Here is a 27,488-nt window from a genome sequence, read left to right as displayed (position 1 = left end):
TCTGTTCCATTCACTTTGCATGGTAGGTATAAAGACTTATGTGGGGCCCAGTTCTTCCCAACTTCAGCAGCCTCTCAGCCTCCGCTTCCTCCTGTGGGCCAAGGGAATCTGACTCCTTGCAGTTGACCCGAGCCGATTCAAATGCAGTGGCTCCAGAAGGGCCTGTCCTGCTCTCCCTCCTCTTCTCCTTGACCCCGCGTTCCCGGTCCCTGGGTCCTGTCAGCTCTGTTGTTGTGCTGCCACGCAGTGCTGAAGAATGGTTTTATTTGCGAGGTGAGCTTCCAGTCAGATCTACAGTCTGATCCAGCCCCTGTCCCCGACACATGGCAACAGTAGGGTCTTAAATAAGCTTAGGCTGGCTATTAATACACAACACTGAGTCACTGCTGAAACGCATTACTTTGCTGTGCACCTTTTTAAAGCAAACCATTGCCAGATCTGGTCTGCCTAGAACAGGCTATAAATCGCCACCCAAGGCAATTGTATGATGAGCGGCTCAGCCGCTTGTGCGGAGAGGCGAGGTAGGCATGCATGGAGAATTACCTCAGTGGGTGTCTGCAGCCACCCTGCCTCCGCTCGAGCATCACCGCCCGAATAAAAACCTGGGGAAATGCTCTCCAGGCAGAAAAAGCGGCTTTCTGTTTTCTTTAAAACCTGTAGGAAATGTAGGATTCCGGGAAGATGTGTGAGAATTATTTACAGACACTGGTGGTCTTATCACCCAGATGACTGATGTCAATAAACTCTCTCTCGTTGTTGTTGTTGTTGTTATAGAAATACCTCAGCAGGCTGGAGCTCGGACCTGGTGACAGTTCCACACAACTGAGAGAGCATCTTGACTGTTAACTGATATTAACTAACATTCCTGTGTTGCGGACCATTGTTTTATAGGGCAAGAAGGGGTTCATTCATTCACTGCTCATTTTTTGTATTGCTGAACAAAAGCTTGCCTGATAGAACTGCATGTTTTCATGGCTAATGAGCTGAGCCAGTCCTTGGTTTCTGTCCATGTACTACAGGAATTAAACCGTATGGAATATTACTGTGGAATATTTAGGTTCATTTATAAATACAAAGATTCATGTGTACAAATTAGCTTCAGTCTTAATTGATTTAGAATACTTGATTAGACAACACAGCTGAGCCAACGTAACTCTTGCTGCCGTTGAGAGAGGTGGTTTGGCCCTCGCTTTTGTCTTCCCTCCCTTCTGGCCATATGGTGCTTGTCTGACTCCTTGCTCCACCGCTGAACTCCTTCCTTCCTGGAAGAGATCAAGCCATTTTATCTGGTTTGACGGTGTGAAACAGGTGTGAGGAGCTGTGCGCTCCCTTTCTGGAAACTGTGTTTCAGCATGAGGGTTGCAGGTCTAGCGAGAAAATCTCCAGTGCCAAGAGGTACGAGCTAGATCAGCATGGGCTCATTTCTATTTACTGTTTTGATCAAGAAAAGGAGTAGTCTGGTTTTACATATATCTTCTGTGATGTATTTTTAGATGTTACCACCTGCACATGATATAATAGTCCCGTGGCAAAAAAAAAAAAGAAAAGAATGGCATTTCTAGCACAGATGGCATGATTGATAGAGCTGTGGTTTTACATACTTTGAATTTTAGTGGAGTGAGGAGACTTTCTGCTCTTAAACTTACCCTATCCTGCATTCCAAAATAAAAGATATTAAAAAATGCCGTGGTGCATGTATACTTGACAGAAAAACAAGACTTACTGCTTTACCTAGTAAAAATCAATGGTCACAGAATTAAAAGCGTTCCTCACCAGCTAATAGCGTAGGACGTAGCTACATTTCAGTAGTTTTGGTGACTGATGAGGGCATCACGTGTTCGAAGTACGGGTGCTCTACTTATGTTTATTCAGACCTTCTGTCTTACTGGGGTTCTGCAAAACTAGCAAGAGTCACCTTTGGTGTAGTGCCATCCTTTACAGTAGCCCCATTGCAAAGCGTGGTGTAAAGTAATATAGTAACTTTGGGAGACGGTTATGGAGTGTGCAGCATTAGGAGTGACGCGTTGGGTACCATCTTGATTTAAAAACGGTTTTAGCAAGCATGCATGGAAGTGCAGATGCAAAGATTGCAGGGGCAAACCTAATGCTTGCACTCAGTGCGAGCAGGAGCAGGCACTGGGGCAAGAAATGTCCTTGTTAGTGTTGCCTGATGCAGCTGCTGCCCTTGCCCCAGGGCAGGAGCGGCCGCGGGTGGCAGCAGGAGCTGCCCAGAGCCTGGGGCCGCAGTAGGAACGGAGAGGTTGGAGCAGGATTGTGCCTCTGGCTGGAGGAAGCAAGGGAGAGGAGATGCCTTAGGTTTTGACAGCTCAGGTGCGCTTTTCTCATATTTAGGGTCTCTACAGTCTTAATAGCATTTTTGCTTATGTGTCATCTTCTTGGCTGTTTTACTGTTTTCTGTAGAAAAAGGAAACTTATTAAGTGTAATGCTAAAAACAGTTAGCATTGTCAGCAGTCCTAGTTTGTGTATTTTGCATGACAAACGTTCTTAAAGCTGACATAAACGAGTACCTTAGGTAGCAGGATTGTACTGCTATCGCTTGTGGACCAGCCACTGGAGAGAGATGTCTGAGTTGGAAGTAATGAATTAAATGTGCCTTGCACCAGCAGAGCCAAGCCAGGCGGGTCTGCCAGACCCTCTGTGGGTCAAACTGAGCCCAAGGTGTGGGGACTTCGTGGCCTTGGGGAATCACCTTCCGTTTGTGCAGCCTCCAGGTGGAGAAGGAGCCCGGTGCAGCACACTCACACCAGGCAAGCAGAAGCCATCAGAGGTGGCCAAATGGGGGCATGTGTCCACCAACAGCTGGGCTTCCCTCAGGCCCAGCTGGGTGAGTGGCACCGAGGCTGCGGGGGCCTGTCTGGAGCCTGACTTTGTGTTGTGTGTGTTGAAACGAAGAGCCAGGGCTGGGTGGGCAGCGTGCACGGGGTAGTGAGGGACTTTAGCAGCCAGTTTTTAGCTGTCTCTGCTGACAAAACCTAAGTGGGATTTTTTTTGCCCAGCAGCTTTGAGAGTAGCAGTCATTTTTGCATGGGACTGAAAAGGCATATCCCTGCACCCAGGGCTTCTCACTGCCAGATTTCAAAACACTGCTGCAAAATAGGGAGGTTTGCAAAAATGACACAAGAGGATTATAATAGAAAACAGAAGTAAATGTAAGTATAGGTGGCGATTATAGTAGAAAAAGGAAGCAAATGTAAGTATAGGTGTCACAGCTTCTTGCTTTACATGTGGGGACAGCCCTTTATATTCCCAAGCGATTAGCGATTTTGAATATCCAGATTTGTACACTGTAAAGAGTTGGGGTGCTCAGTGGTTTTGACAGTCTGGTCCCCAAATTGAGAGAGGTTACTTACAGCCATGTGGCTTATAAAAATTATGTCACGTTTGTGTGTGCATACAGGTGCACATACACCTGTGTGTGTGTCGGTGTGTCTGCCGATGGCACCTTCAAATGACTTTCCTCCCATACTGACCCCGAGGTTTGGAGGCATTTTCACCGCGTGCATGAGGCAGTATCTTAGACCCACAGGTTCTGCAAAAGCAAAGTATTTTCTAGCAGTGGCATTTAATTTTTGGAAACGCAGAACCAGGTCTGTAAGGTTTTGCAGGGATGAACCATGGGATCAGCCCCTGGGTAGGACTGGCGCTCGCCATGCATATTGATGTGTTTGCATCCAGGCCTCCCCATCCCTCCCCTCCCCCGGCCCCATCTGCACCGCTGCGCCCTGACTCATAGCAGGCAAGTACAGAAATGGCTGTGGTTGTACCTGTTTGTGGGTGATGGGTTGTTTTTCCCCTCCAATCGCTGCAGGCACGGAAGAGAACAGCAGCTTATCAAGCACTTCAATCTGGTTTGCTGAGTGTAACAGCTTATGAGAAAATGGTTGCCTTGTTTTCCAGAGCTGTCCCAGGGATGACCACGCAAGAGAAAATGAGGATCCGAGCATGAGAAATCTCTCAGCAGTTTCCCGGGCCATTTAGCATTTATAAATACACTATGAAGGATCCTTTTTCTTTCCAGGTAGCTGCCTGACTGTAGTCCTTGCAGATTTGCCATTCAGCGCTGTGACTCTGGCTGGTCTGCTTCAAGGGTGGCTCCTTCTGAGGAGGGCAGAGAGGAGCTGTTCCAAACCCTCATCAGTGCTCCTTGGGAACCCTTCCGAGATAGGGGTGTGCGCGGGTGTGTCTGTCTATATATATGCATAGATACACATATATGTAAAAGGTGAGATTTTAGGCTCAAAATTTGTCTTCTAAGGTGCTGGTACTGCAATCGCTCGCTTTTTTGTGATTATATTAGAGGTGTTGTTTTCTAAAGTGTTTAGTGCTTCTAAAAATGACTTTCTTCATTTTCTCACCTTTTGAGTGACATAACATTGCATTATAAGAAGACATGTGACATGAAATAGAAAAGCATATCACCGTTACATTAAAGTATCTCTAGGCCAAGAAGCTGTTGGTATTAATGCAGAAATGATCTGCACAAAACAATTCCCTCTGAATAACCCGCTACAAAATTCTCTGCTGTTCAAGTGCATTATCCCATTATTAGGTGGGATAATAAGAACAATTTTTAGCAAATTGTACTAGCTTTTTGCAGCAGTTTGTTTCCTTCCATTCTTCAAAGGATCTTGGTGCTTTAATGAATTAATTCTCTCAGTATCCTGTTGAAAAAGGCAGAAATTGTATAAGGAGTTCTAAACTCTAGGAGACCAAGAAAGTAACTTATTTGGACTATCATGGGAAGTCTTTTAAAAAGAGTGATTAGCTCCTTTGGTATTTGGACCTTTAACATCAACGGCTGTCTCATAAACTCTGGTAGATTTAGCTGTAGTGGTTTAAGATGTGACAATTACCTGTTGTACTCATCTGTTGGGCTTAATCCTTCATGGACTGCTCAAGCAAATGCAAGCTAGCCTGTGAGCTCCCATGGAAGCACGGTGGCCCTGGGCTCATGTAACCCTCTTCTGCCTGGTAGGTTGTGTAGGGGGACTCTGGGGTCTGCAACTACCAGAGCTCTTAACAGCCAGGCTCATAATCATCCACATCTGTTTATAGTCATAAGGGAGAGGAAAAAAAACCCAAACAGGGCCAGGCATGTTGCCTTTAGCTGTGGGCTTCCCTACCAGCTTCCAAGCGGTGTTTCAAAAGTGTTGTTTTCAGGTAACTACTAGCAATATCAGTATTTTGTCACTGGTGTACATTGGTTTCTGAGGGCTCATTTCTTCCCTTGAATAGGCTTTTCCTCTTCTTCCCTGTCATGTCTTTAACACAATAGTGCAATAAGCCTTTTCTGCAGGAACGACGTTGCTTTTGAGCATAATCACAACCCATGCAGTCCAAATCAGTTGAAGGCAAAAGGCAGTGTACTTCATTTTGTTATGAAGAGCTGTAGTGAGAGATGTTTTGGCTCCCTTTTTCTCGGTTAAACATAGCACTTCAAAACCTATGCTAGAACACCTCCGATTCTGTGGATGCTACGCCGCACATCGGTTGGAAACACGGGAGTGCCCATGTAGCTGATTCCCTCTTCTGGAGGTCGGCTGTGCTGCTTCAGTGCCGCTGCAAGCCCAGGGAAAATGCTTCACAGAGATCACTGCAGCTGCACCAGTACCAAACAGAAGATGTGTTCTTGTGAATCAAACCCTCACTGTGTTTCCTTTGTATTTTCTAGAGCTGTCCAGATAACCTTTTTTTGTATTGGGGAAAAAAAAGGCTTTTTCAAGGAACTACACATTCAAATTGTGTGTGTATCAAAGGAATAGGAGAGATGCTACTTGTAGGAGATATTACAGTTTGCTTCACATTTATTCTTCTGCCACTGTCATTTCTTTTTTAACAACTGGAGCAGAGGAGCCTGTAAATCGAACTGGAAAGAAAACTGCAGGTTTTGTTTTGAAAAGCCCTTTGGAAAGAATACCTGTTTCATACTGCTGTGCCAGCATGGAAGCTGGTAGGGCTGCCCCTTCCCTCTGAGCAAGGCTCCGCTGCAGTGCTTTTTGGAGCAGGCTTGTTACCCGAGTGCCTGCTTTCATTATGTCCCTTGTTTTGGATGGGTCCCGCAAGGTCTCTGACAACATGAATTCGGGCAGAGTGCGACAGTCTCATCAGGTGACTCTAAGAGGTATCTACTTTAAAACAAAGAAGAACAAATTATCGGATTGAAAATGCTGAGCAATGTTTGTTTATTGGCTGTAACAACACTGCACAGTGTGGGGTTTTGTATAGAAGCCCAAGTTAGCATGGTTAGCAAAACAGTACAGCTTCTTTAGCACAGTGCTTTACCTGGGACAGTTATACTTTACTACAGGAAAGATTAAATAATGTGGAATGTAGCGTGTCTTGCAGTACTCGAGCTAGTACAAGTATCTCCTTCGCAGTGTGGCCTGGAGACATATGCATTGTTTTGTTATACTTTTCATTTACCAGAATACATCCATCCCGTATCTCTGATTTTATGCTTAAATTGTAACTTCTGGGGACAAGGATTATCTTCTCTCTTTTTTCATCTGGATTTTTCTAGATTTTAATATCATCTTGCATGTAAGACTCATGGTTAGGATTCCTAGGCAGCCACTTAATACAAGTAACGATACATTATTATTGATCAAGGCTTCCAGTCTTGTGTTATATCCTGAAAACAGCTGGCTGGATTGGATGCTTCTGAGTTTCTTTATACTGATATTCACCATCTTGTAATTCTGAAGAGAAGAATAAATAATTCAGGGGAGGCTAGGAGTTTTTGTTTATCTTTTAAAAAATGTTGCAACAAAGTGGTTTGAGCATTACGCCCATCTAATGTAATTCCGAATATTTTAAAAATAGAAAACCTATGAGATAATGTTATTGATGTTCTGTTTTGCCAAATAAATATTTCAATGGATTAATAATGTGGAGCTGCTTTGGAAAGATCTCTGATGGCATTTTTGTTACACAATGTGAATGCTGCTGATGTTAGGCCCCGAACCTGACCTACTGTAAAATGTTTACAGTTTTGCGTTCTCCGTGTTCTAAAAATGGAGCAGCTTTCACAGTCTTTTATTCTCATATAACTTCTCCCTTTCCACACAATCAAACCCAGGAATCAGCTGCTTGCTTTGCTGGGCTGACATGCACGCTGCTTTATTTTTCAATTTCATCAGTAATAGGCTTTTCCCAGATCGTAATGGTGCTCCATTGACATAATGATGTTACTCCTTATTCACACTAAAAAACCTAGTGAAGTCTCTCTACAGATTCCACACTCTTTACAGTGAGATTATGGAAATGAATAAAATGATTCAGATTAATAGCTTTAATTTCTCAGCACTTTATTCTAGGTTTTCTTGAAATAGAATATACATTTACAATACTGCTTTAGGATGTATTGAGTCTCCCTGTCTGATATATATCCCCTCTGGCTTCTCTACTGGCTGGGCTTTGAAGTGATAGTATACTGCGCGCATTCTGACTTCTGGGGGTGGTGGGGCGGAGGGAGAGGAGGAAAATAAAACTGTCTTCAGGACTTCTAAACCCTCTTCAAGAGTATAGTATTGCTGTATCTTCAGTAATAGTGAAAGTCAGGATGCCTTTGCACCCGAATACAAAACAAATACATTTAAATTACAAGGATTTGTTGAAAAATGTGCTTGTGAGCACAATGCTGAAGCTCCTCATAGGGAAGGAAATTTCACTATTGTCTCTCCTTGCATTTCACTGTCCTCTCACCTGCATTCGGCACCACTTCTGGGGATCGTCAGCGGGTGTTCAAATGAGGGAGTCTGAAGCGTACTCAGAGGACCAAAAGTCACGAGGATGTTGACAGCTCCAACACAGAACAGAACGTGTCTTAACTAATATTCTCACACAAATGGATTTGCTCGCAACGTTACCAAGTAAATTCCATAGCAATGCTCATGTGTGCGCAGGGCTACGTGAGGCCTAAACAGTCTGCAAATGGATTTTCTTTTATTTCAAATACCAGTTCTAGATTGAGAACCCCAGAGACAGAGCTTGCTTTCAAGTTTGAACTCTACTCTCTTTAAACTGATGGGAAAAAACCTAACAAAATTATAAAGCACCTGTGGTTTGTTTTGATTTGTTTTGGTTTGTTTTTCTCTCTTTTTTTGGTTATGGGATTTTCAGTTGCTCTTCATTTTGTGTGCCTGTGTGTTGCATTCTTCGGTCTAGGTTTTGAGACTGGCAGCACATCCCCAGCGTTGTATTGCTGCCTTGTTTTGCTGTTCAGTTTGCTGTCCTCTGACAGCGTGGCTGCCCTTTCTGGCTTGGTCTACACCATAGGGCTCTGTGGGTGCTTCTATCATTGTACCTTGTGTCGTTTGGGAAGATGGTGGGTCCTTGATGGCAAAGAAATACTTTCCACTCGTATGCATGGCATCTCTGCCAGGCCAGAAGAGGCTTTCTAATGGAGACAGGTCCTCAGATCTGAAGGTCAGACCTACTTTTGAAAGTCTGGCCACCAGAGTTTAAGCTGAAGTGGATATGTTATTCCTCCTTGCCTGTCCGTTTTGCCAGTGATGTCCTGTCTGGCTTTCATTATTTGCTTTGGTGGAAGCTACTTTGCACTGCTGGTATCAGTCCAAGGCTAAAGGTTGTTAACACCGTTTGGCCACAGGAGCATACCCACATTAGCATTGTGCTATTAACAGCAGGTAGCTGAAGGCTTTTTGATTCGTATGATTGTGGTTTCAGACAGGATAAGGCATTATTATAGTGTTTGGGTACAAGTACAAAAAGTTTTATTTCAAAAGGCGGCATAGATCTGCTCTAAGTAAAAAGGGGCCACTTCTATTGTAATGTAGCTACTCAGGGTACTTTATTGATGCATACACTTGGGAGAGGTTTTGTTCGTTTGTTGGTACTTCTGTTAGCCCTGAACCTATGAGGAAATAAAACTGAATTGTATTTTTTCTGGAGCATTGAGTTTTAAACTAAGGACACGTGAGCAAGTTACTGTGGGCTAACAAGTTATTTCATGTTGAGGAAAGAGTGCTAAGTTAATTTGCGCTACTTTTTATGTGCCATGAGCTTAGAATATTTGCATAGATAGACCTCTCTATTCCTATGAGTAGTAAGTTATAGGATGTCTTACAGAACCTCAGTTACTAAGTCTTAAAATGGAGTTCTGTCTTGGGATCCAACTTAGGGAGTCATACTGCAGTCAGTGATAATCACAACTGTACCCATGCACAAAAGGTAAAGAATACACAGTTTTCCAGTTATGACAGGGAGCAGAATAAAATATTTTATTGTGGATGTTCTGAGGAAAGGTGTCTACCTGTATTTCCGATAGAGTTGGCAGTTAAAAAGATGTTTTTATCAGTAAATTGGACAAATTTGATCTGGAAGTAGTGGAACACAGAAAGCGTGGAACACACTAATGTTGTCACTAGAATCCGTTTTCACATTAAGATCCACAGACCTGGATTTGGACCTCAAGTTCACCAGTGGAAATCTGGAATAGTTTAATCTGTAATTCATTTGATTCTCTCCAGACATACTTTGCTGGAACTGGGTGTAGGCTCAGCCAACCCACTCCAGGCTAAATTGTTCACCTGTTCATTCACCTATGCATGTGTTCATCTGCTCACCCACTGACACAGTTTCTTATGAAGCCAAAAGATGGGGTACATTTTATAAAACCATGGAAATCTTGAAATTCATAACTTTTGACAGCCATGACAAATAAGCAGCCATATCCATTACCAGTCCCCAGAGTTATCTAGTATCCTTTCTTTATATAATTTCTTGCAGTAATTTTTTTTTTAAAAAAATCAATCTTCTTTTCACTTGTTATTTATTATTCATAGCATTAATAAGAATTCACTACTTGGCTTTTATTTTCATTGGTGTCTTGAATATTTTAACACAGTAACTGTACTTGGTTTATTTCGTTACTCTAGATGTTTTTGTGCTTTTTCACTGTGTGTTTTCCAGTTTTATCATCTGGAAATATTATTAAAGATATTATATACCTTTTCTTCATCCAAAGACATGGTGCATCTGTTGACCTTCAGGGCATATTGCTGGGGCCATCTGGTTTTCAAGGGAAGTGGGGGTCGGCAAGGAATGGGGAAGGATTTAAGGCAGGAGGAGATATTAGGTTACTTATTTATTATTTTATTAAGGTTTTGTTTCATCGAAGGATAAGACTGATTGGTCTTTGTTACAGTGCGTGACTTTTTGTAGTCTTTGTTTTTTCTTGGGTTTTTTTGTGGTGGTGGTGTTCTGAAGGGGTGCTGGACCTGGGAAGCTCTGTGTCCATGTGCTTGTGTATATCAAAATAAACAAAACAATGTGGCCCCAGACTGCTGTGAAGTGTTGACCAGTGCTGCTGTTGTAGTCTCTTGCTACCAGGATTAAATTACATTGTTTCAGATGCGGTTCCTAGACTGCCTTCATCTCTCAGTTGCAGACAATGTTAGTGGCCAGTGAGGAATTAGCAGGACAAGGTACCAACCCCGCTTGAACCTGGGAAAATTTGTATCTAGAACGCATTTGTGTTCTGATTCAAAAACACTGTTCCCCAAGTTTTTCAGAAATAACTTTTTTAGTGGATTCTTAGCACATGTATAGGAGGAGATACCACGTCATTTCCGCTCTTGTCTTTCCAGAATAAAGGAATCTGACATGCATGTGCGGGTCTCACTGGGGGCTGGAGGCAGAGCAGGGAGAAAAGGAGTGTGATCAGCTCTTGGTGTTCTCCGTTTCCAATATGGCCACAGCGGTTGCTGTTCAGTGGTTTTGATGAGTAGTTTAACATTAAAACCTTCACTTTCTTTTCCTTTTCTCTTTTCTCTTGTGCCATTAAGAAACCGTTGGTTGGCAACATAGGGTGGTATAAATTGTTAATTTTCCTTCTATTTTGTCAAGGTATGTCATATGTCATGAAATACACTGAAGTGCATAAAAAGCTTTCATTTTCATATGCTAAAAGCTGTTACAATTCGGTTAACCAGAGTCTTATGCATGAACTGAAAATATGGCACACACTTTCTTAGAAGGAGAAAGAAAAAGTCTTAAGTAAATTTACAGGATAAAGTATTTGTTTCAACTGAAAACAAGAAACAGCTTGGTTGCAAGAGAAAAGTTTAAACTCACATGTTAGAAATAATCTTCTCTAAATTAACAAAGAGCTAATTTAAATTAAAGGAGAACTTCCCACATCAAATTATTGTGTCTTCATATGTATAAGTTCTGAGTGATCTGTTTAAAACCCAGAACAACCATCCCTGGAGGAGGAAGGTGGGTGGATGTGTGTGTGTATGGGGGTAATTGTAGGGAAAGTTTTCATCCCAGTGCTTCTCCTCAATGTGTAGTCCCCCATAACTGACCCCCTGTAAAACAAAATCTCCCCCCAGTCCATCAGCTCCTGCCCACATGCACATCTTTGGATAACCTGTAGCAAACCAAGTGTCTGGGTTACAGTTATGAGAATATGGTAATCTCGTCATATGCTCCTGCATTTAATAATGTCCACAACACTTATTAAATATTCAATTTATTGTCAGTCTTCTCAAATGATTAATTTCTCCATCTTGGCCACTGTATTTTAGGAGGGCATAAGCCAGTTGAGTAATACACTTTCCTTACAAATAAATCAGTATATATGGAGAGGAAAGAGTAGAAGAAATAATGCGCCTTTGTAATGCTTAATCAGTTCTGCCTGAATTTGGAGAAGTACACAAATGGGGGGAAAAAACCCCTAACTTCTCTGAGGAAAGAGGAAACTAAGTAACTAAATTAGGAAAGTTTGCTTAATCAATTGTGATTTCTTGGGATATTTCCTATTTATTTTAAGTGTTTTATCAGTCTGATGTGTCATTCCAGTCTTGCTTCTATGCCTTTTCTCCAGTTTCTTTCAGATAAGCTGTAAATTTCAGAGTGAGGCAAAAGAGTTTTTAGAAGCTTTATGCATATGTTAAAAGCTTGCTTTTATGTTTTCCTTGTAACCTAATAAAAGCATTGCAGAGGTTTACCTAAATAAAACTGTCCAACTGTGACCCGTCTCACTTTTTTTTTTTCTTTTTTTTTTTTTTGAGGAGGGGTTAAGTAATCTTGATTTTGTTAGCTGTCGTGAAACAGCAGAGAATAAAAAGTTAGCAGGCGATTGTCTTTGCCCTGGGATTTCCGATGTCCGTGATCAAAAGCCTGTCTCACGAAGCCACACATGGATTCGCAGAAATTCCACCCAGGGCTCATAGCTGCCTGAGTTAGAAAGCTTTCAAGACTGTGTAGCTTTTTGTAGGAAAACATGTTAAAACATAAAACATCTGTCAGAAGACCTCTTTGTTTGGAAAGCTTCTTGAAGCACACGTTGGAATTTCCTTCCTTGGTGGTAGTGGGTTTGTGCGGTAAACATGAAATAACCAGGAGTGGTGTCACCTGGGTTCAACATCTGAGGGGGATGTGAAGGTGTTCGAGAGACTGGGCTTTCAAAGGGTTTCATTGTGCCATAAAACATAGTCTGAATGCACTCTGATATAATTACAGTTTTTGCCTTTTTAAACAACATACAGTAAAATCAGACACAATAAGAACGTGAACAAGCAAGGAATCATGTTGTGTTCAGGAGAGCATACAGTACAAAAAGTTTAACACTTAAAATTTTATTTTACAAAACTGAAAGCCCCTACTCTAGATTAATTTGTTCGTCTCTTATTCTGTGGATCAGATCCTCATGTTCTTTGTATTTTAATGTGCTGAGTTCCTGTGTACTGCTTTTTTATTCAAGAAAAAATGCTTATGGAATTGTAAATTAAGTTATTTTCTGGCTCAGACATCAACTAGATTGTTAACTAAATTCCAAGTGTAGAGCCAAACCTTATCCTGGCTGCCTCTGTAATGTTAATGGAATTACGACAGGTGTGGTGGCAAAAATTTTTACATGGAAAATCTTGATTACTTTGGTTAGCCATGACAGAGGAAGTCTGTTTGACTTTCAAGTCCAGAATGAATTTGGAGGATGTGAATCTGGAATAACACTGGTAGGCTGAACAGATTTGGTGACAAGTCACTGGAGTCCCTTAACTGTAGCCATTCTTCCCATTCATTTTTAAAGGCATAGCTGAAGGAATAAAATGGCTTAAAATTCTAATTGAATTTAAGAAGTTTTTTTTTCTTATTACAATTGCACAGTTTTGTTTTCTTACCAAAGCAATGTTTTTCATAGAAAATGTTCATGTTTTCTAAAGTTCTGAAGAAGAATATGAAGGACCTTAGTGAAGTAGCTTGATGGATGTTTATAGGAAACATTTTCCCAATAGAAGAGGCAGAATGAAAAGAAACATGAAGATTACTGTTTGCAAATGTAGTAAGTAGGCAAGGGCGCTAACATGCAAATAAGATAAAGAAGGTTAGAGAAGGACTATGAAAGGCCTTAAAAATTGGGGGGGGGGGTTGGGGGGGGAGGGGAGCTTGCATTTCAGGTGATAACATGATTTAGTGGTAAGTTACTTAGAAATGTCATGCATAAACTTTGTGATTAATAAGAGTTGCATTCAGGTGTTATATAGACAGTGGAACAGGATGCCCAGAGAAGTCTGGGCATGCCCCATCATTGGAAGTGTTCAAGGCCAGGTTGAACGGGGCTTTGAGCAATGTGATCTAGTGAAAGATGTCTCTCCCCATGGCAGGGGTGTGGGGCTGGATGATCTTTGAAGGACCCTTCCAACCCAACCATTGTGTGATTCTATGATTCTATAGAAAAACAAAGTTGCTTATATAAATTTGGAGATTTTTCCAGATGGAGATCTGGAATAATGTATAGGTTAAAGATCATGTTATCAAGGGTTACAAGTCAGTGTGACAAACAAGATGACTGTGATGTTGACAGTGCTTAACAAAAGTAGTAGTGTTGCAAGAAGGGCTGCAGAGCAAGGGGAGAAAGAGTATCAAGTGTTCAAAATTATTCTGGAGTTGACAGCCAAAAGTCCTGATCACATCAGAAATGGATGAGGAGTCTGGTCTTCAGCGGAGAAGAGGCAAGTCTGGAGCACAGCGTATTTATTCATAAGTGATAATTAAAATCACTTTTGAATGAGATTCCCTTGTGAGTGGAGAATAAGGGAGTCAAGGACAGAGCTCTGTGGAATCCCCAAATGAAGTATAAAATACAATTAACCATGAACGGGAACATTTAAAACAAAGAGTAGTTCCATATACTTTAAGAAGAAATTTTAAAAATGAGCAGCTTCTTTTTCAGTTGAAATCATGATTATATGCAACATTCATGTTTCAGTCAATGTATTGTTTTGGGTTTGTTTTTTTATAGTAGGATCGGATTTCAAAAGTAGAAAAAACAATATACTAGAGTACTTGAGGAAATGCTAGAAGTTGGAGTAAAAAACCATGCCGTCTTCTGATACACATTTTACATCTGCAGTTTATGTTGATTGCAAAGGAAGAAACTGTCATTTTACCATTTATTGAGTTAAATGATACACTGAATTGAATTAAATCGCCATTAAACAGGAAGGAATTTTGAGCAAACCAGTATATTTACATGAGAAGTTCCATTAAACCCCATAGACACTAATAGTGAGTAAACTAAACTGTATAAACATGGAAGCAGATTCATTTGGATTTTCAGGGTGATGCTGCCTAACTCTTTTTGTTTGGGGAAAAAAAAAATACACACACACGTTTACATACATACATGAGAAAGAAAAGTAGAAGACTGTATTTCTAGTCTCTTAGCTGTATCTCTGTTACTTACTAACGTAGGGTCTTTTGGGTGGGATCATCTCACCTAACTTCTCGGGTTACAGAAATGACAGGTAACAGAGGTGTCTGTCTACCTCCGAGCCATCCCTGACCCAGGCTTAGGCGCTCGCAGCACATGGCCTCTCTCCTTCTGGGGCAGAGTCTCACCTGTCAGGTGTATCACGCTCCAGAAGTGCCTGTCTCCTGACTTTGAGAGGAGCCTTGCTTGGACACAAGTCTATATTGTACCTGTCAAAAAGACATCAACCCAGCTATTAGCTTCTGCTGTATTTCACTAACCTAAATGATTGACTCCTTATTGTTCCTTAAATACTTAGTTTAAAATATAGCTGAGCTTGCATTCATTTTATATGTATTTTTAATCAGCTATGCCTGCTGGCCAAGGTTTTTATTTGTCATAATTGATATCTGATGTTATGGTCTTTCTGAAATTAAAGTAACCTGCTATAAGGTACTTGCTAAGAGAAGAAAACTAAGATAAGTTTTAAGGCAGTGAGAAGACACTGAAGTAAGAATGTGGGCTCACTGTTAAAGAGATCCCAAAGCAAACAATACTGGAAGGGTATTGGGTGAGCTCAGTATAGTCCTGGGAGGAGCTGAGTAGCTCTAGGCATGTTTATAACTAATTTTTGAAATACTACAAGTGTAGCTCACATTATAAATAACCATATGTTCATTAAATAACTGAAGAAGGAAAATCTGGGAAAAGTTTGTCCAGACATTTATAACTTTTTTTAAAGGGCAGTTGATTTTTTCCATATGATTTTCAGACTAAGAAACTATTTTCATATCTTGAGACTGCTCATTGTTGTTGAGAGCTGCAGTAAAAGAGCAAAGTTATCATCCAACCTTAAATGCAAAACATGAAAACATTTGGGATTTAAGCTGACTGTTGGTTGCTTGATATAGCTTTTACTTTATAGCAGAGGTCTATAGCAAAGCTTCATTGAAAACTTAATTTAGCTTTTTTTCCCGAAGTCCAAAGTGATGGTTGAATGCCTGAACAGAGAGAGAAGAATATGCATTCCGCCTGCCAAACTGAAGAGGACTTGTTCAATACATATTATGCAATTCATCCTCATCGTAAATAATGTACTGTTTCTCTATTTCAAATTTGGTATTCAACCCTAATATAGGTGTATACAAAAAAGGATGAGCTGTATATGAGGAGTATACAACGAAAGTGAATTCATAAACTAAGAGCACGAGTAGTTCACAGTGAAAAAAAATGGAATAGATATAGATTACTCTGCAGACACTATTGTAAATGTCAAGTAGAGTTTGACAGCTGGTAGGTTGGAGACATAATTAAAAAAAAATTCCATACGTGTACAGACTGCCTTTTAGCATGAAGAATTGGCACACAGCGAAATAAGAAGGTGAGTGGCATATGGGGGATTAAGGCAGCTGAGTTCTAGTGGAAACTGGAGGCAAACAAATAGGCCTTCGAGACAAAGACAACTGTAGTGGTAGCACTGGTGGTGTGTATTTGTTGATTCATGGCATAGCAGTCTACACTAATTAAAGGAAGGTTTGTCTCATGCAGTTTCCCATCCCAGACAGAGCTTCTGTAATATAGAAAAGAGGGAAGGTGTCGGAGGAAAACCGTCTGGGGGAGGGGCAAAGATGCCAATTTAACAGACTGCTCTGTGTGATGGTCCATTTTGGTGGAAGGGAGACATAAGGTCTTTGTATGCTGAGCTAAATTGTTAGACATTATGGTGAGTTGGGTTAAATAAAGGCATTTAGCAGAGATCCAATTTTAAGCAAGAATTAATATTTCTGTCAAACAGTTTTTAAAAATTACTTTGCGTTTAGACATCTCCTAAAGTATTCATAGAAAATTAAGTTTTGAAGGTGGAATACTTGTGCTCTTTAAATATTATTTCTGTATATATTTATTTTTGGCTTCAGTTTAGATTACAAATACAATGACACTTGGCTGTGACCCTACAGAAGGAGAGATTAGTTTGGTAATGTAAACTATTTTGGGAACTGAGCTGTGCATTTATTTATGTATCTTTGTCTTTAGTCTCTTGCTTGGATTTCTCTGGATGCTTTCATTATAGTTGTACTTACCACTTCCATTTTTTAAGACATGCTTTTTAATCAATGTTCTGCAAGTCTAGCAGTATTGCCTGACACACTGCATCCACTCCAGACAATGGCTGCATCATGAGGAGATTCTGCTGAATCATAAGTCAATATGAATCTCTTAGAAATAAAATATTTGAATTTTTACTAGAAATGGAACAGATTTCCTTTGCAATTTAATATGAAATGCAAAATCATGACCTATAGGTCCTATTAAGTTCTAAGCAAAATCGGGGCCTATTAAGTCCTGAATTTATTGTTTTCATTGATCTAAGGAAAATAATATTCAGACAGTATTTGCTCCTGGAGTTTTAGAGAAAGTCATCGACTCAACTGTAAGAAGACTCTAATTATGCACTTGGACCTGGCCAAGGTAGTAAACCCACATTTGGCAACTGTAGGCTTTCCAGCAGGTGAAGGGCTTTTCTTCATTTCAGTTATCAATTTAGCAGATAGCTTAAAGGTGAGAAACTGCTTGGGAGATTACTAGGCAGGAAACTCCCTACTTTCTCCCAATTAGTAATTTCATTAGAAAACCAAGAAAGAGAGGCTGAGATCTGTTGGTTTTAAAATCCTGGAGGACATAGGGACCAGAAATACTCAGTTAATTTTGCTAGTTATGGACAATTCCTCTTGTATGTATGGAATTGGTTCAAAATGCAGAACTGTTTTATTACGTCATGCACATTTTACATCAACTTCTATTAACTGGTAAAATACTGTTTCAGAAGATTGTATTGTGTTTAAAAGGTGGATTTTTTTTTTACATTTGAATTGAAGTTTAATTTCCATTTAAAAAAAAATACGACCCTGTCCATAAGAAGGGGTCATTCATTACTTTCTAGCTAAATGGTGTGTAAAAAATGGTAAATGTGGGCTAGCACGAATTATTCCATAGGTATGTATGTAACACAGCTTCACAGTATGTAACACAGCTTCACAGCATGTAACAAGTTGCAGTATCGGGTTGGTGTAAAGATTGTATTTCATTATATATTGATCAGTGTGTACTGAGAAATTCTGAAAAAAATAACTAAAATATCAGTGTTGTAAATGGTTGTGCAGCACCAGAATCTTTTTGGCCAAGATCCACAAAACACGTAGGGTGTTGGCTGAAGTGAAGTGGGCGAGCTCTGGGAGGGGGAGATAACAGCAGCAAGGCACCGTTTGCACCCCTTCAGGAGGAGGTTGGACTGGGCATACAGCTAAAGCTCAGGGCAGGTAGCAAAGACCATGGCCATTCTGCGTCCTTGCACGCCCAGAGGACGTCCTTGCGTCCTTGCACGCCCAGAGGTGCCCTATCCCTCCTGCTAGTGCCTTCCCTGGCCGATACAGCAGCGTAGCTCTGGCACACCACCATCGCTTCTCTGGCTTGGGAGCCAAAAGTTCGCCAGCCTTCCTTGAGGCTAAGCAGTTCCAGGGAAGGGACTGAAGAAACTAAAAAAGCCCAGGTTTGTTTGAAGTTGTTTTGCTGTTCTTTCTGTGATTCATGAGTGTGGACTGTGTGCTGTATGGGATATCTTTTCTGTATCGTTTTGAGGGAGGTGCTAGCTGGAGCACACTTCCTACAGCTTGAAGCAAATCTTGGTGAGACAAAAAAATTGAAATAAGTTATAAATTAGATATAGAACATACAGGTTCTGTTCACGTTACCAATAGCGTGGGGGAGGGGGAAATACTGTTCTAGCTTCTTGCGAAATGGAATTTCAGCTAAATGCTTCAGAAAATATAATATCAAGAATAATCAGTTACTTAGTGTTTTCCATTTGAAATGCTGTCTATTCCTCATTACTCAGAGTTGTTATTTTTACAGTGCGCATGGGTTAAAGTTGAATTAGTGTGTTTTATAAATACCAGGTCTTTAAGCATGAAATATAAAAGGCCACCCAGAACAGAGGAATGTAAAGAGTACACGGAGTCTTCCACCTCTATGTCAGTGGCTTGATGGTGTCATCATCACTGTTAATTTATTTATTTAACCACCTGAAATTGCTGCTGTTTGACTTGCGAGTTCATTTCTTGGCCTGGTAGGAAGTTTGAAGAGTTTCTAGATTCAGTACTGGAGTATTTCATCAGAAAGGAAGAGCTGTTGAAGAGACTTGGGAACTGCATCTCCTTTCCTCTGGGTAGATCTGAGCGTAAGCATGGTGGCAGGGCAGCATGGGGAAAATTTACACCCCTTCATGTGAATCATTCATTTGTTGGGACTCTCAGCCTAGGATTGCTCTTAATACCCTATTGATTCATTGCAGGACAAGAAAAGAATGAAAAAATACATAACTTGTGGCCAGTTTAGAGATTCTAGAAAAATTCCTCAGCTTATTGGAAACAGAAGTCTTCTTAAATGTTTTGCACTGAGCAGAATTCAGATAGTATTAGTAAATGTCTTCTTTTGTTTATATTTCCCTTTTGCAATTGCATGGTAAAAGTTTCAGAAATGGTTTAATGCAGTCAAATTTTCCCTGTAAACTGAATACTTTATGTTGGTGCTGAGAGGTTTTTTTGCTCCCTGAAACATGTGAAGATGGGGAATTTAAGAAAGAATGGAAGGAGAAGTGACTGTTGGTTGCCGTTATGGTGTAACAAATCTCTTGAGGTTAATTTGGGTTTTCCCGCACATCTGTGTATGTATCGTGTGTTCACAAGTCTGTGTGCACATTTGGTAGGGTGTGTTGTAAAATACAGAAAATTAGTCTTCTGTTTTGAAGAGGAGATCTCTCTCCCTCTCCATTCTGCCTTCTGCAACAGTTGCCTAAGCCTAATTCCCTTTTATGCGATATTGATTAACAGCCATGCTGAGTCTAGGACTGTCAGAAGGACTAAAGGGTATTTAATTATTCAGCTAGAATAAAGTAGAAGACAGTGCAGCCGCAGCAGCAGCTGTAACATAAGACATTGGTACTTCATCTCCAAAATATAGGAATTGTTCAGTATTAACCCAGCAATTCTGTCTCTCTGGTTTGAAGGAAATTCATAGCAGTCCGAAGACTGAATGTTTGGAAAATGTAACTGAGCGACAGGCTTGTCCTCACGATCACTGCATACTTCGGGTGTGTTCTTAGGCATAATGCCAAGTGATTACACTCGCATGGAAAGAACACCGTTTTACCAGAGGCACAATATTCCTAAAATCAGATTTTCACAGAGGAAGAAATGTGCAAGAGCATTTTTCTGGTTAATTTTTGATAGGTCTATCACCTCTACAAATTGTACTTTTGTACATGTAGGTGAAGATTTCACATTTGTTGAATAAATGTGTGTGAAAATCCCCAGTTCTCATGCATAGTTTCAGTGTGCAAATTTATTGTAGAAATATTCGTGTGTTTGTCTGGTTTTGGATTTGGGCTGGGTTCAAAGAAGGAGTTGAATGCTAGAATCTTTTTCATACTTAGAACAAGAAAAATAAAAAATAAGGACAAGGTTGTTTTCAACTAATAGAGTTAAGATAGCTAAAATCACAGTTAGGTATTTTATCCCATAACATTACAATGATACCTGCCACAAGTCTACAGCGGGATTTTTTTCTGTGGTCATAAATTGCAAGGAGTATGCATTAATGTTCCACTAAAACACGTCCTGGTGTGTCTCGATACTGGAACCATCAGGAGGTCCCAGAGCTGTAGGCTGTTGGGGGCTGGGAGAGTACCACTGTGTCTTTGTTTTGTTCATACATTCTTCATTAGATACCTACTTTTGCCATGGTTAAAGAAGAGATACTGGCTAAAGTGGATGTTTGACTTGATGTAGTAAGTCTGTTTTTATGGTCTTTTAATTTTAAATTTGTATTTAAAATAATTTTAAATATTGTGTATATTATGCAGAATTATGTTTTGTGGAAAACACATAAAAAATTTAAAATGCTTGAAAAGAATGACGTAAATTGGAACACAAATACACCTCTTTTAGTACGAGACTGTAAGTTACATTTTGTTTGGACTGAACTGTAAGAAACATCTTTACAGAATATGATTTCTTAAATCAGAAAGTAACAATAGTTTTGTCTGGATTTTTGCTAGCATGTTTTAGTTCAGCATTAGGAGCAGTGGCAGCCTATCCCAGAGCTGTATGTTTCTGTCTTTAACATCCAAGAGCTTAGATGTGATATCATTCATTTACTAATGAACATAGAAAACACCAGTGTGCTGATGTTTAAAGGGTTTTGGTTTTATTTACATGTGTACATATTCAGTATTAAACTATGGATGGATTTTTTTTCCTTGTTTGGGGGGAGTAGGGTAGAAGAGACAGGAAAAGAGAATCCAGTAGCTAGTTCTCAGGTTTTGAAATTACTATTCTTATCTTTGTCTTTAAAAATAGCCCTCCTTACAGATTAAGACTCATCAGAGGAGAATGAAGATGACAGAATAAACAGGTGCTGTGCTTTCTTGTAGAATGGTTTACTGCCCAGTCTTTCCACCTCACGAGTAGATCTTCACATCTTTTATTCTCAGTCATGTTAATTTTTTGGAATTTTTAGGAATGTGGATGGAAGGCAGCGCTCCGCACCAGAGTTAAACCGGATCCGACCGTGTAGTTACAAAGCAGAGCAGAAAGAGAGTGAGTTTATGGGAAAAATCAATTGTTGGTATGCCGAGTACAAATTAAAGTCAGCTTGTCGCACTATTTATTTAAGAGGTGAACTTTACTGTGACAGGCAAATAGATCACGAACCTAAATAATGTCATTGTTTTACTCATTAAAGCTGGACCAACGAAGTAAACAGTATTCCAGTAGCACAGCCTTATGTCTGTGCACAGTCTCTTCAGAATGAGATGAGTTAGTGCTGTTAGAAAAAATAAATTATTTTAAATTAATTCTTTGTTGCTTCCACAACTAGACCTTAATTACTTGGTATGTGATCAGGATAGCGCAGGCCATTTGCTAAATCTCTAGAGTGACTGATATCTGTCCTGCCCTATGCTGTCCAGTTCTTTAATATTTATTCATGTCTGCATGGATTTTTTTAAACTGATACTGGACCTACAGTCTGGGGGTTAGTTCTGTCATTTCACAAGCAACGTCTGGTCATAGAACAATGTATATAAGCCTCTACATTTAATTTGTCTTGAATAGCATTTTCAGAACAACGGTTAGAAAAAGTTTCTCAACAATATCATTTATTTAATAACAGTCACTAAATGCACAGAAGCACTCAGTTCTATGTATAAATTCATATCGTGATAGAAATAAGTCTCCCAATGCTGTGCATTTCAGTTCAATTATTATTGCATTTATTGAATGGTTAAAGTTACTCAGCCTTTGGCCTTGTGCTGTTGTAACATGCCTTAGGTGGTAAGTAAATTGCCTACAAATGCGCTGCTTGTCGTGTCTTATTGCTTAATTTATTCTTTGAAATAAGTTTAGTCTCGTAATAGGCAGGCACATCACGAAGCAAAAAAGTATTAGGCAGGGCGAAATATTAGCCTTGTAAAGCCCTTCCCAACGTTGAGTCACTTATCTTTCATAGAAAGTAATAAATATCGAAATTAATGGTATGCTTCTGCTTTAAAGAATTTTGCAGAATGTTTGCATCAGTCAGCAGACTCCTAATGAAGTGCCCCTTCACTAGCCCCATAGTGGGTCTGCATTGCCATCTGATGATAGTATTTGAGCCCCTTTTTCACAGGGAGGAAGAAGTGAAGTGCATTGGTGGAGGGATGCCTGTACCCGAAAAATCACCGGTGAATTAAAACACATTAATCACCTTTAATGGTCATGACAGTCTAGAGTGCATTTTTAGAGCCACAGAATCAATACAATGCAATTTTTATGGTGGTTTATTTCTAATGTGGTATTTTCTGAAAAGTCGCACCAGTGTCTCTTTTGGAACCAAGGTAATTTTTCCATTTGAAAGCATCCTTCAGTTACATGATTTTGAATAGCTCATCAGCTCACAAAAAAGTAAAGGAGAAACAACAAGATCGTTTAACTTCTGCATAATGAACTTTGTTCTTCCAGAGTATACATTGCAATGCACACAACAAAGAAATCACTCAGATATCAACCATGGTTTATGTTGCTAGAACCTCGTAATAGTATTACTTAATGATACCTTGATAGATTGGTCTTCTTACATTGTTTTTTATTGTGTTACAGTATATCTTACTGTTCTTTGGTGCATGACTTCAGGTTTTAGAATGAACTATCATTTTGGATGGCACAAAATTATTTATCGGTTGGCTCTTTAATGAGATTGTATGCTATTATATCTTGCTACATTCAATAAAACCACAATGTATTTGTAGGTCTGTATCTCTGGCAATTTCTATGGATGTTGGAGTTACCCTTATTAAACAGTTGGCTTGATTTCTTTAATAAATGTTTAATACTTTATGCCTAGAATGGCAAAGTGTAGTACTTAGTATCTTTTGGTGCCCAAGCCTGGACTACTAGAATGTTCAGTCTAAATAAATAAGACAGTATGAAGACCCTTGAAACCTAGTAGAAAATCTTTAAATTTGGTGATGAACTGGAACACATCGAATTTCCAAGTTCAGCTTGCTTTTTGGTAGTCCTCATTTCATAGCATCAAATCTTGGATGAGTTTTTATCTTGTAAAATGTGAATCAGTAGGGCTTGAACCCAAATGAGTTTATGGACTAATTTCCAAGCTTAAAATGTGGAAAATATAATGCACTACTTTATTTGTTCCATTTGCAGTATTTCTTCACAAGTCCATCCTGTCTGCCTTTTTCACAAACAGCACATTCAGGTTAGCCTGTTTGAGAAGAAATGAAAAGGATTTGTCACTTGCAGTCCTTTTTGTTTAGGATTCACGGTGTGTTTTAAGGAGATCCATTGGGCGTATGTGGAACGGTGACTTTCATATGGAGCATTTTCCATATTGCAACCATTAGCAACCACAGATAAATTTAATCATACCACTCAAAAAATATGGAAAGCTGTACAGAATAGTAATAAAGTGAATCATGAATTTTTAAGCTCTCAGAGGAGGCTCTAAAAAGAAATTGGTTAATCGCTGTGTTATAACAATATAACACCTTGAAATAGACTTTTACTTGGGTGAACAGTATAAGATAGTGGTTTAGTATCAATACTGGAAGGCAATAGTCTCCATAAAGCAGTTCTGGCTCAGTAATGGGTTTGCTGTTATGTTAATGACTTTAGGATCGCTTAGGATTTCTCTTATGTTCATCTTCTGCTTAACTTGGTGCCCGTGCATGTGCGTACTCACTCAGCGCGTTAAACCCTACCCTGAATTTGATAGAGTTTTTGTTAGTTCACTCATCTGTGGCAAGAAAATGAAACCTGCTTTAGCCGTTCAGTAAGGAGAATTGATGTTGAGACATTTCTTCAGACCTTCCCACATTTTTCTTTCTACCTATGGGGAGAAAGTCGTGTTCCCACACCTTGATACGAAAGGGTTGTGTAGAGTTATAGTGTATTACAGTACTAAGAACCATGGCATATGCCTCCAGAAATCTTGATGCTGCAGCCAGTGGGCCCAGAAACACAAGCATGGTTTTGCAGTACAGCTTCTGACTTGAAAGCTACTCCATCACTCAAGAAAATCCTGAGCCATCTTGCTGTGGAAAACTGGTAATTTATTCACTTTTACATGTTTTCTTCCTTTTTTTCTTACACTTTCTCTGCAAAAAATATGATGTAGGGAAAATGGTAGCAAAGCAATTGGCAATTCTTTATGAAAAATTGCATAGAAGCAGCAGTATGCGCGAGCAGCATGCTTACTAGAACTACAGTAAAAAAAAAACATCGCCTATGAGCATAATATTTAGGGCTCCAAAACAGGTTAACATAATAAGTGGCAATAAATATATTTAAAGAAGTAAAGGATAAATGTAAAATAAATGTTGTGGCATCTTAGTCAAAATTAGATTTTGCAGAGTATAGCGAGGTAGAATTGTGAAGTCTGAGAGATTGGTTCCATTTGCTGTTAATGTTCAGCTCTTGCGCGCTGGATTTTCTGCCCTGAAAGAAAAATACGTGTTCTCTAGAATAATCCAGCTTTTCATTTTATTTTGCAGCCTTGTCTAAGCAGATGAATCTGATAATTCCTTAAATGGGAAATTTGCCAGCTGAGAGAAACCTAGAGGGCAACAAATGGGCAGTGATGACAGAATGTCTTGAATGCTGAGAATGTTGTTTTGATTCCAGACTGTGTAAAAATATATTTGTCTAGTGGAAGGTAAATGTTACACAGACAGATAACACAGGAGATTTCCTAGGCATTACGCACACACATATGTGTGCGCGCACACACACACACACACACACACACACACAAACACAGTATTTGTATTTTTTTCGTTAGGCTTAACCCAGATAAATTAAATTGCAAAAGCTCTCGATAAAAAACCAAAAAAAATACATAAACAAGGGCAGGACACAAAGCAGTGAAATCAAAGCAACTCTGCCTTAAGGCTGCAGAGATTTCCTTATCTTATCCTGCTGTTTCGAGGTATTGCAAAACATATGGCTCACCTTTAGGGGCAGTCCCCAAACAGTGGGAGATGTTGCATCCCGTCTGTGCTGCAGCAACTGGAGGGCCAATAACAAGGTGAACTGAGGACACCAAGATGACTGTGTTTAAACTCACTGCTGGTTTACTGAGGCGAGGGGGGGTGGGGTGGGGGTGTTTAGTTAGGGTGGGTATTTTTAGCTACCATACCGATGTGCCTTAAAAGTCTGAACAGGGTTACTGCTGGAGAGGTAATTGTTTTGAGGAAACTTGGCAGTCTGAATCAGGAATAAGTATTTTAGGATTTTAGATATTGGGAAGAAGAGAAGAGAAGAGAAGAGAAGAGAAGAGAAGAGAAGAGAAGAGAAGAGAAGAGAAGAGAAGAGAAGAGAAGAGAAGAGAAGAGAAGAGAAGAGAAGAGAAGAGAAGAGAAGAGAAGAGAAGAGAAGAGAAGAGAAAAAAGAAAAGAAAAGAAAAAAGAAAAGAAAAGAAAAGAAAAGAAAAGAAAAGAAAAGAAAAGAAAAGAAAAAAGAAAAGAAAAGAAAAAAGAAAAGAAAAGAAAAGAAAAAAGAAAAGAAAAGAGAAGAGAAGAAAAGAGAAGAGAAAAGAGGAAAGAGGAAAGGAGAAGAACCTAAGAATGAGGGCAGTTCTCTGTGTCTCCCACATTTTATTCTGGCAGCAGCTGAATTGGCTGAATAGGCTTCTGTCCCCCACTGTTCACAACTGTTCAGTATTGCTCCCACGAGATTTAGTTGATCTTGTAGTCACTCCCTAACCTGATTTGTTCACTATAATCTAGGTTAGTTTAAACACTTTTTAACACCAACTCTCTGAACTCTTTTAATCAGAATCATTTTGACATAAGCAGTTATTCCACAGATACTGAGGGGCAGCAATATTCGGCAGGAATGTAAGGGAAGAGTGATTACGAGAAGCAAGGGAATAAGGCTACACCAGTGAAGCTTCACTCAGAACAAGAAGCATGACTGCAGCCTGAAATTGCACACTACAGTGGATAGAATGGGGAATATGGCTAGACTTACTGCTACCCTGATGAAATTGAACTTTTTAATACCTGTCCTCCAAAATTTCTAAGCAGAGCTTCTAAGCCTCTTAGCCTATGCCTCAGAATTTTCCTAAATAATTTCAAAGGCTAGGGCAAAAAATGGCTGTAACACCTTGCATCTCACTAAAACACTTAGATGAAAAGTAAACAAAATCTGTAAACTGAGATGCAAAAAGACTCTTAATGATCCTTTTTTTTATTGCTGCTATCATTGCTATAATGCTTCTTTGACTTCAGTGAATCTTTTGCTATTAGGTTCTTCTTTTCCTGCTAATGTAATACAAGAAAACCACTCATTATAATGAAGACTAAATATTCATACAACCCAGCTTTAGGCATCAGCATCCATATGCATATACTTAAATTGGAATCAAAGTTAAGTGGCATGAACATCCCTGACATGTTCCGTCATGAAATAAAAAGGTTCTGTTTCATTTAATATAGCACAATAAAAGCAGATATCTTTCTGTGCAAATACTTACTCTCACTTTTCATAGCTTTCTCAATTTGCAGAAGGAGAGTTTAGTTTCCAAGATGAAAAGGCTAACATGGTTTCCAGAAATGCAGGCTGCTTCCCTTTTGTTTTCAAGTCAATGGTAATTGCACTTCTGAGACCCTGGGAAAAATCACCTTTTAATGCTGACTAAAAGTAACATCACATACTGGCTGCATAAAATTCAGTGCTATAGAATGTACATGAGGGTGCAGTGTTATGTTAGGACATACATGTATATATACGAATTTAAGCAGTTTGCATTGTAATTCGGATTATTGTCCTGATCTGTATGACTTTCAGATGTTCTTAATTTCTTACTTTAGCATTTGAAAAAACAGGCCTACTATTTATTGAACAGAGCTAGAAGAATTTATTAAATAAAATTGATGCACAGGTAGGCATTAAGCACTTCGAGACACTTCACGATGCTGGAAGTAATAGAAGCATTTTCCTCTTTCCACTCTTAAGCTCTTTGGTCCTTGCAAGCTTTCAAGAAATGATGTTTGGAGCAACAGAATCAGGACCTTTGGGCTTTCATGCTGGAGTGGCAAGGCCGAGGAAGCTTCAGGAAAAAGAAAATCAACTTAATTTTGCAGTTTTCCACATTTCAAAAGTCATTCTCCCTCCTCAACAAGTTTAACTAATTAGT

At 39.6% G+C, this 27,488-nt stretch overlaps 1 protein-coding gene across 6 annotated transcripts in view; it reads left to right on the top strand.

The window, feature by feature from the left end:
* TBL1X (transducin beta like 1 X-linked) overlaps positions 1 to 27,488 on the top strand; it is a 206,258-nt gene that overhangs the window by 73,073 nt on the left and 105,697 nt on the right. The window contains exons 1-2 of one of the 6 annotated variants that reach the window (XM_072849515.1): positions 18,015 to 18,288; positions 21,315 to 21,394. The exons of 3 other annotated variants lie outside the window; for them this stretch is intronic. The gene's annotated coding sequence lies outside the window, so the exon portion shown is untranslated. Of the gene's footprint in view, positions 1 to 18,014; positions 18,289 to 21,314; positions 21,395 to 27,488 lie in introns of those variants that run through there. 2 more of the 6 variants (XM_072849516.1, XM_072849514.1) reach the window with 2 other exon arrangements.

Source organism: Ciconia boyciana, chromosome 1 (genome assembly GCF_034638445.1).
Source record: "Ciconia boyciana chromosome 1, ASM3463844v1, whole genome shotgun sequence".
Classification (NCBI taxonomy): domain Eukaryota; kingdom Metazoa; phylum Chordata; class Aves; order Ciconiiformes; family Ciconiidae; genus Ciconia; species Ciconia boyciana.
The sequence above is the reverse complement of the archived record's forward strand: the minus strand, read 5'-3'. Positions and strand labels throughout refer to the sequence as shown.